General features: G+C 38.0%; 1 long non-coding RNA gene and 1 pseudogene across 1 annotated transcript; both read right to left on the bottom strand.

Annotated features, from left to right (window-relative positions):
- Window positions 1-297: 297 nt before the first annotated feature.
- Window positions 298-1,227, bottom strand: LOC105797933 (uncharacterized). The gene is made up of 2 exons (XR_001134863.2): window positions 865-1,227; window positions 298-615 (listed from the first exon to the last, which is right to left on the bottom strand). It is a non-coding gene; the product is annotated as an uncharacterized LOC105797933 (long non-coding RNA).
- Window positions 1,228-3,324: 2,097 nt separating this feature from the next.
- On the bottom strand, window positions 3,325-9,923 carry LOC105797687 (cytochrome P450 705A12-like; annotated as a pseudogene).
- Between the last annotated feature and the right edge of the window lie 207 nt (window positions 9,924-10,130).

The following is a 10,130-nucleotide window of genomic DNA, read 5'->3' as shown; positions in this document are numbered from 1 at the left end:
TATTTTCCATGAAATAAAAATATAAGAAAATACATAAAACATTTTAAGTAAGTTATTTTTGTGCGTGTGAAACAAACTTACCTTATTCCATTGGTCTTCTCATATATGCTATCCGTATAGTATATTTGTGATCCTTTAAAGTTACATCCATTCACCTAGTTTGATCATCGTTATTTCAAGGTTCCATTGTATCTCCAATAAAGATAATGGTCATTAGTCATACCAGTAAGAATTAAATCATTTGTCCCAAACAGATGAACCATGATCATGTTCAATTTTCATAACACGTACAATGTGTTTGAGACAATACTATTAATTCTTTATTCAAGTTATGGTTTCACTATGTATAAAAAAAATTATATCATCTATAAGTTATATATCAACATTGTACAGCCCAAATTTAACCAGCCCAATAAGCCCAAATCTAACCCTAGCCCAGAAACCCAAATCAGAAACAAAAAAACAAAATTTTCAAACCCTAGGGGCGCCGCACCTAGGGTTCTCTGCCCTGCTGGCCGCCGCATGCTAGGACCTGCTGCCACCGGCCTTGTCCCATCGCCTCTGACGCCTACCACTGCTACCGCCGCCTGCAGCACCAACTCCACTACTCAACCCCTGCAAAATGAAAACCAAACAAGCAACAAACAGTGCAAAAAAAATAAAAATGCATTGTAAATCGACTATAAAAGCCTGGAACGAATGCTTGTAGTGGCTTCTTCATTTTTTTACTATTATTAAGAAATAAAAAGCAAAAAATAAAAGGTGAAATCTTGATTCTCGGTTGAAGTATTTAAATTTGTTTTAGCATTATTTTTATTTTCCTTTTTGTATATCTGAAAACAAAAAAAAAAGCAAAAAGCCTACCTCGGCGTCACTGTCCATCGCCGGAGTCCCTCTCTCCGTCACCGGAGCCATCTTGGTCGCTGAATTCGGGACCGGAGGGGGGCCAGGAAGGCTTCTTTTTCTTGCGGTCTTAGGGCCCAGAAGCCTAAGCCTTCGGGCGTTTGAGAAACGGGCCAAAAGGTGACCTCCGTGTCGCTTCCGACCATTGCCTACAGTGGGGTCACGGCGGCGTAGGTGATGGCACTATTGGCCAGATTTGGGGCTGCGAGAGAGTGTGTGTTTGAGCTCTCTGTTTTTTTTTATATAAGGGTTAAACTGTTTTTTTCTGATTTTTTTTTAGCATTTATATTTTGAATAAAACGACGCCATTTTGGGTTTAGGCAACAATGGCCAAGACGACGTCGTTTCACATCTGACCCGCGCATGCGACCCGACCCAGTAGCAGATCCGCGTGTTTTTGCTTGGAGGGGCTAATTGCATGTTTAGCCCCTTCGTTTTTGCAACATAGCGCAATCAGGTCCCCTTTTTTATTTACATTGAGGCCACAAAACTTTCTGGTTTCATTTTAATCCGCGCTGAACGCCACGTTTTGGTGCTGGAAATATTGTGCGATCGGTCCCTTGTTCCTGGAGCGTGTTTCATTTCAGTCCCCAGCAATCCTCTTTTATTTATTTACAATTTAAACCCCCCAGATTTTATTTCGATTTTAATCTCGTCCTTAGATCATTTAACTTATTTATTTTCTTTTTAAAAAGGGGGATTCTTTTATTATTATTATTTTAAATTTTATATATATTATTTACATTAAGTTGTTATCTAGTATTTTTATAGTATACTATTTAGTTCAAACTATCACATATATATTATCTTTTAAAATTTTTCTATATTATCTTTAAATTAAAATTTGTTTTATACATTATTACTGTTATTTATTTTTATTTTTTAACCTTTTATTGTTCATTTTAAGTTCTTATATATTGTTTATTTGAAATCTTTTATCATTTATTTTGAAAAGTTCTTGTAAATTACTTATTTTAGACTATTAGTTACGTAGAATTGTGTCCTATTATTTCGTTTCGTTTACTTGGATTAACAATATGGGTATGTTAAAATGATGCATGTGGTGTGGTCATTATCATTATGAACGTTATAACTTGTTTATTTACATTTTTTCATAAATTGAATGTGTGCTATGTTATTATCCCGTTTCGTTTCATCACTTTGAAAATTGCGTTTGATTTGTATACATATAATGAACCGTTTTATTTTATCACAAAATAAATACACCTCGTTCAAGTGTTACACTTGTCATTATTCAAAAAGAAAATTTAAAATAAGGCAATATCTAAACGTTTTAGGAAATTCGAAGAATCGTGCCCTAACTTACGGGGTTTCGATTTTCTCATTAAACCTAAATGGCCAAATATCCTTTTGAGTTTCAAAATACTTGAAATTTCATTAGAAGTTAAAGACAAACTCGTGCTCGGGAATTCAAAGTATCATGCCCTAACTTACGGGATGTGATACTCCAATATATCGAGACGAGAGAATCTTTAGCAATTATTTTGATTTAATTAAAGTGTTTTAAAGTCAATGTTAATAAAAGAGGATCATATTTCAAAATCTTTTCAAACTTTCATTTTCGACATAAAGACATTAAATAATCAACTAAGGTACCAATTTTGGGCGCATCGAGGGTGCTAACCTTTCCTCGTGCGTAACCGGCTCCCGAACCCATTTTTGAAAATTTGTAGACCAAAAATGTATGTTTTAATAAATTTAAAATTTTATTAAAATGGTTACTTCACGAGGTGATCCAATCACACCTAAATAATAAAAGATTGGTGGCAATTCCGATTTTCGCTTCATTCTCAAAATCCAAGTCGACCCCGTTTTCACAAAAAAATGGTGTTAACAAACATATTGTCCTATTACTTATTATTTCGAGACACATCAAAATATATATCATTCACTTATTAAATATTAATTAATCAAAATATTAATTTGAACCCATTCAATTAACATATGAAAAACTGAAAAATTAATGTCTTGGAACATCAAACTTAAGATGATGGAACTGAAATGAAATCCAAAAGCAATTTGAATTTTCAACCACTAGCTAAAGAAAATTATGTCTTCCAAAGCCTCCAACCATTAAGGCATTAAACCCTAAACTAATGCAAAATTGTGGAATAAGGATGGAGGATATTAGAATGGAAAGCAACTTCTGTTAAGGTCGGATCATATTCTAGGCTGAATATAAACTAGAAAGTCTAATTTATCTACTGTTGAAAATTGTGTTAGACAAATTAAAAATATTGCCATCACTGAATTGTCTTATTCAACATTCAAGTGCATTTTTCAATCAATACAGTTTTCTTTTACATAATTCAAAGGGTAATATAATCTGATCCAATGAAACAGGAACAGAAACAATTAGATTAATAAACCCAAATCAAACAAGTTTTCAGATCTTTGGGCTCATTCCTGAAATGGATCAAAACGGGTAATGGGATAGCACGGGAGAGGAGATGCAAATGCACCCGAATAACCTGTTCCCGTTGCTTCAGTATCAGCTTTCTCCCCATCTTTTACTTTCCAATCAAAGCATTGAACAAGGGCTCCAATTGTGGCATGCAATAGGGATGTAGCAAGGGATGTACCAGGGCAACCTCTCCTTCCATTGCCAAATGGAAGATAATGAAAATCTCGGTCCTTCATTTCAGTACAGTTGCCTAAGAACCGCTCAGACATGAACTTTTCAGGTTCCTTATAGCAATTGGGATCCCTCATTAACATGTAGACGTTGATGAAAACTCTAGTCCCTTTATGGATATCAAAGCCGTTGATCTTGCTATCTTTGTTTGAAAGTCGGCGGAGAAAGGGCGATAGAGGATGTAGTCTTAGGATTTCCTTCGCTACCGCTTGCAGGTAAGGGAGTTTCGGGACATCAGATTCTTTGATAAGTCTGTTGTTCCCCACAACTGAGTCTATCTCTTCTCTAAGGATTTTGAATATGTTGGGATGGTTGATAAGCTCCTCCATAGCCTATCGAATTGCCTCTGCTGTTGTATCCACACCAGCCATAAAAATTCCTATATCAGCAGAGCAGGCATCAAATTGTCATCAATGGTGGTCGACTGTTTTTGTATGGAGTGAAAATTTAAGCAAAAGTATAATTGTTGAGCATGGCTGTAATGCAACAGTCGACCATGATGTTGACCAATATAGCAGACCAGCATTCGAGCAGGACCAGAAGCGTTTCTTTTGTTTAGTTCATTTTGTAATCTTTTTGTAAATGAAACAAGTTGATATGTAACTTTATTTCATAGTTAGTAGGATTTGAATTTGATAGATGTATAGCTGAATCAATCAGCTTTTGAATTTGTATTATTTTTGTATTGCAAGTTACTAAAACTGATGGGAGAAGTTACATGTGTTAGGTAACTGTCATACTACTTTTGTAACAACATATATTTCAAAGATTTAATGAAAAAATACAATCATCATCGGTTACTTGCTATTTTCTATCTTTTTTGTTCTTTATTTTTTATGCTTGCTGTCTTCTAAGCTTATGCTTAATGAAATTTGTTTTTTTTTTTGTTGCGGCTGCCATTTTTATCCAACAAATGGTAATCAGAGCCTCTTATCTTTGAGGACCTCTGTGTTTATGTTTTAGCTTTCAAAACAAAGTCAGTTTTTTGTTTCAAAAAATCGGTTTCAAAGACATGAGTTTTGCTCCTCCTCCACCACCAGTTTTTGCTGGAGATAACTACCATATTTGGGTAGTCAAGATGAAGACATATCTTCAAGCACTTGACCTCTGGAGTGCAGTGGAGAGTGATGTCGAGCCAGCACCTTTAAGAGCAAATCCTACCATTGCTCAGATCAGGCAACATGGTGAGGAACGAGCCAAGAAACACAAAGTAATGGCCTGTTTGTAGAATGGAGTGTTAGATGTTATCTTCACTCGCATCATGGCCTGTGATTCTCCTAAGCAAGCATGGGACAAGATGAAAGAGGAGTTTATGGGATCAGACAAGACCAGGCAGCAACAGGTCATTAACCTAAGAAAGGAGTTTGAAAACTTAAAACTGAAGGAGTCATAAACTATTAAGCAATATTCTGACAGAATTATGGCAACTGTGAATAATATAAGACTCCTAGGAGAGGACTTTAGTGACAGTAGAGTGGTTGAGAAGGTGATTACAACCCTTCCAAAGAGGTTTGAATCGAAAATCTCCTCACTGGAGGACTCGAGGGACCTTACAACTATTTCATTGTCTGAACTGGTTAATTCTCTCTATGCACTTAAGCAGAGGAGATCTAGCAGATAGGAGGAGAACCCTGAAGGAGCTTTTCAAGCAAGAGCCAGAGAACGTTCTAGCTCAAATCAGAGAGCTAAGAAACCTTGGTTTGAAAGAAAGGACAAAGCAAGAAGAGAAGCAAACAGAGATGCAGGCAGAAGGAGGTTTCAACCATGCATTCACTGCAAAAAGACCAATCACTTGGAAAAATTTTGTTGGACCAGACCAGACATACAGTGCAAAAGTTGTAAGCAGTATGGCCATCATGAGAAGATTTGTAGAAGTCATGAGAAGGAGCAAGCTCAACCAGTACAAGCCAAGATTGCTGAGGATACACAAGCTCAGGAGGAGCATGTGTTCACAGCTTCATGCTTTGCAGTGAACAGTAAATGTAGTTGGCTTGTGGACAGTAGTTGCTCACACCACATGGCTGCAGATGAAAGCCTATTCAAGAACATTGACAGGAGTTTTGTCTCAAAGATCAGGATAGGCAATGGCAACTTGATTGAAGCAAAGGGCAGAGGTGATGTGGTGATTCATACTGGTTCAGGTAACAAAGTCATTTCTGATGTGTTCTATATGCCAGAAATAGACCAAAATTTGCTTAGTGTAGGCCAGTTAATTAAGAAAGGCTTTTCACTAGTTTTCAAGAATGATTCTTGTGTTATAAGTGATGCCTATGGTAGGGAGATAGTCTCGGCACCTATGGCAGACAAATGCTTCATGCTGGATGTGAGTCAACTTGAGAAAAGAGCTTACACAAGCTCAGTGGATGATACTGATCTTTGGCACAAGAGGTTTGGCCATGTTAACCTCAAATCACTTGATTTGCTGCACAAAGTGAACATGACAGAGGACATGGTGAAGGTAGATACAAGTGAAGGTGTTTGTGAGGTGTGTCAGCTTGGTAAACAAGCCAGGTTGCCCTTTTCAGCTAACCATGCATGGAGGGCTCAAAACAGACTTGAGCTGGTGCACTCAGATGTCTGTGGACCAATGAAGACACCTCATTGAATGGCAGTAAGTACTTTGTCTTGTTTATTGATGATTTGACCAGATTTTGCTGGGTAAACTTCATGAAACAGAAGTCAGAGGTGTTTGACATGTTTGTAAAGTTCAAAGCTTGGGCAGAGAATCAAGCAGGCTACAAGATTAAGGCCTTAAGGACAGACAATGGTACTGAATACTTGTCTGAAAGGTTCCAAAAGCTATGTGAGCAGGCTAGAATCCATCATCAACTGACCACAGTGTACACTCCTCAGCAAAATTGAGTGAGTGAGAGGAATAACAGGACAGTGATGGACATGACCAGGTGTCTGTTGTTTCAAGGCAAGCTTCCAGGCATCTTTTGGGCTGAAGGTGTCAGTACTTCAGTTTATTTGCTCAACAGACTACCAACACGTGCTGTGAAGGACAAGACACCTTTTGAAGCATGGTATGGACTTAAACTTGTTGTCTCACACTTGAAATTGTTTGGCTGCATATGCTATGTGCTTATACCAGCTGAAAGAATAACCAAACTTGAAAAGAGGTCGACTGCTGGCATATTTGTTGGCTACAGTGGCTGTAAGAAAGGCTACAGGATATTTGATCCCTTGACCAAGAAGATTTTGGTAAGTAGGGATGTTAAATTTGATGAAACAAGTTTTTGGAACTTTGATGGTTCAGATACAAGTCAGTTTGAAGAAGAGGAATGTGATAGCAACCTGGATTTGGCAGAAAGAGATGCCAGCAATGCCAATGTTGATGATGCTCCTATGAGAGGGACTAGGTCCATTGCTGACATCTACCAGAGATGCAATGTGGCCATTATTGAACCCTCAAATTATGAAGAGGCTACTAGAAGCAAGAGCTGGAGGAAAGCTATGGAGGCTGAAATCGACATGATCCACAAGAATGATACTTGGGATCTGGTGGACAGGCCTGAACAGAGGAAGGTCATTGGTGTCAGGTGGGTTTACAAGGCAAAATTTAATGCAGATGGCTCTCTTAACAAACACAAGGCAAGGCTTGTGGTGAAAGGGTATAGCCAACAGGCTGGCATTGATTTTGAGGAGACTTTTGCTCCAATAGCAAGGCTGGACACTATCAAATTGTTGTTTGCCTTGGCTGCACAGAAGCACTGGAAGGTCCACCAGCTTGATGTCAAGTCAGCCTTCTTGAATGGCTTCCTTAAGGAGGAAATATATGTAGAACAACCTGATGGTTTCAAAGTCCAAGGAATGGAGGACAAGGTTTATAGGCTGAAGAAGGCACTTTATGGTTTAAAACAGGCTCCTCGAGCCTGGTATGACAGAATCGATGAGTATCTGTCCAAACTCAGCTTTGAGAAAAGCTTGAGTGAACCAACTTCGTTTGTGAAGAAGTCCAATGATGAGACATTGCTGATTGTGTCAATTTATGTAGATGACTTGCTGGTTACTGGAAGCAAAATTGAACTGATTTAAGAGTTCAAGGAGAAAATGCAGATTATGTTTGAAATGACAGACTTGGGAATTATGAGCTATTTCCTTGGTATGGAAGTGTGTCAGATTGACCAAGGTATTTTCATTGGCCAACATGCTTTTGCATCAAAGTTACTCACTAGATTTCACATGGAAAATTGCAAACCAGTGAGTACTCCTCTGGTTATAGGCCAGAAGTTGAGTAGCTATGGAGATGAAGAAAAAGTGGATGAAAGGGAGTACAGAAGCTTAATTGGATGTTTGCTGTACTTGACAGCAACTAGACCTGACCTTATGCATTCGGTCAGCTTGTTATCTCGTTTCATGCATAGTTGTAACACATCACATTTGAAGGCAGCAAAGAGAATCCTCAGGTATGTGAAAGGAACCTTGAAGTTTGGAGTGATGTTCAAGTCAGGAGGTCAGCTGAAGCTATCTGGCTACTCAGACAGTGACTGGGGAGGTTCGATTGATGATATGAGGAATACCTCAGGCTACCTTTTTTCACTTGGCTCAGGAGCTTTCTGTTGGAGCTCCAAAAAACAACAGACAGTTGCTCAATCTACTGCAGAGGCAGAGTACATAGCAGCAGCTGGAGCAGTAAGCCAGGCTATTTGGCTTAGAAAATTGTTGTGTGACCTGAATGAGGAACAATTCGAGCCTACTGAGATTATGGTTAATAATCAATCAGCAATAGCAATCTCCAAGAATGCTATTTTCCATGGGAAAACAAAACACTTTAAACTGAAATTTTATTTTGTTCGAGAGGCAGTGCAATCAAAGGATGTAAGTCTTGGATATTGTAGCTCTCAAGACCAACTGGCTGACATTTTGACAAAGCCTATTGGTACTATGAGGTTTGAACTTCTAAGGGAATCGATTGGTGTTTGTTGCCTACAGTCCAAGGAGGAGTGTTGAGCAAGGACTGCAATGCAACAGTCGACCATGATGCTGACCAACATAGCAGACCAGCATTCGAGCAGGACCAGAAGCGTTTCTTTTGTTTAGTTCATTTTGTAATCTTTTTGTAAATGAAACAAGTTGATATGTAACTTGATTTCATAGTTAGTAGGATTTGAATTTGATAGATGTATAGTTGAATCAATCAGCTTTTGAATTTGTATTATTTTTGTATTATAAGTTACTAAAACTGATGGGAGCTGTTACATGTGTTAGGTAACTGTCATACTACTTTTGTAACAACATATATTTCAAAGATTTAATGAAAAAATACAATCATCATCGGTTACTTGCTGTTTTCTATCTTTTTGGTTCTTTGTTTTTTATGCTTGCTGTCTTCTAAGCTTATGCTTAATGAAATTTGTTTTGTTTTGTTTGTTGCTGCTGCCATTTTTATCCAACAATAATTACCATGAAAAAGTTCTTGATCTGATCCCTAGTCAACTTCACTTCAGCATCTGCGTCTTTGTAAGTCTCCAACAAAATATCCATCACATCTTTCTCATCATCATTTTCACAGTTGTACTTCAGATCATTATCTTGATAATCCTTCATAATCTGCTCAATCAACTGATCGTAACCCTTTAGGGTCAAATTAAACCTCTTTCCTTTACCAAAGAGGTCAAATTTCTTCAAAGGACCAAACACTTATGCTAAATGAAACTTTGCTGCATATTTCAAGGTAACTGTAATAATTTTTCTGATCTCTGCGGCTTGACTAGGATTGTTCGAATATCTCCTTCCCATTGCCATCTTATAAATCGTGCTATGTGTCACCTCTGTCAGCTCTGCTGTCAAGTCACATGGTTCCCCTGCTTTAGACCTGTTCAGCAGTGATTTTATGAGCTTGATTGTCTCTTGCTCTCCGATATTGGTGAATCGTTGGAGCTGTGAACCCGCAAGCAGCTTGGTCATGAATAATTTCTTCATGAACCTCCAATAAGCACCATAAGGGGCATTAACGAAAGAACTGTCTTCATAGATATGGTAATTAGTGGGACCGGGTTGGAACTTGGAGGCAAAATTAGTGTCAAATGTCCTCAATATTTCTTGAGCTGATTTTGCATCTGAGACCACAACGAATTTAGCAGCTCCCAAGCGTATCTGCATTAAGGGGCCATATTTTCTGGGTAGAGTTGCGAAAGATGTAGGTAATCCAGATTTCAAAAGATGGATGTGACCAATGATGGGTAGAGCTGGAGGGCTGGGTGGATACTTGCCTTTGGACTTGGAGTTTCTCAAGGACTTGACCAACAAAACTAGCAAAAGAGTAGAAATTATCAGGAGTAAGAAGTCTGTGAGGACAAGAGTAGGCGCCATGAAATTTTGGTATGGCAGATGATGAGAAGTAGTTTTCTTTTGTTTTACATATGGGCTGATAACAATCAGACTTATATGATTGTACTTGACATCAAGTGGCAAGCATTGTTATTCTAAGAAATGGTGACGATATTTACATTCACGTGATACTCTCCTCATTTATTTTTTGTGTGTTAGGATTGTGCGGGGTCTAAAATTTGGAATGTAGAACAAAAGGATTATTTATGCTATTTAAAAGGAATCGGGTACCTACCAT

The sequence above is a fragment of the Gossypium raimondii genome, chromosome 9 (genome assembly GCF_025698545.1).
Source record: "Gossypium raimondii isolate GPD5lz chromosome 9, ASM2569854v1, whole genome shotgun sequence".
NCBI lineage: Eukaryota > Viridiplantae > Streptophyta > Magnoliopsida > Malvales > Malvaceae > Gossypium > Gossypium raimondii.
This window is presented reverse-complemented; position numbering and strand designations above follow the sequence as displayed.